Below are 324 nucleotides of genomic sequence, written 5' to 3' on the forward strand. Positions count from 1 at the left end.
TATAAACTCAATATAGAAAATATCACATGATTAAAATTCAAAATTACACAAAAGTATATACACAGATAATTATTTCATGCATCTTTACCCTTTTCTCCCCAGTCCTCATGCCCTCATTTGTAATTTTTAAAAAATTAATTTAGCATTTAACATTCTAATGTTTATGATTTAAAACTCTAGTGTTGTTTTTCAAAATGAGGTAAAAGCTCATAAATATTCTTATTTTATTATTTGCCCTTGTTTTTTACACAAACTGAAACTGTTATAAACTTCACTCCGAAGTTGAATTTTATCACTATATGTGTGCATGTATACACATATATA

This window comes from Propithecus coquereli, unplaced genomic scaffold (assembly GCF_000956105.1).
Source record: "Propithecus coquereli isolate 6110/MARCELLA unplaced genomic scaffold, Pcoq_1.0 Scaffold229, whole genome shotgun sequence".
Lineage (NCBI taxonomy): Eukaryota > Metazoa > Chordata > Mammalia > Primates > Indriidae > Propithecus > Propithecus coquereli.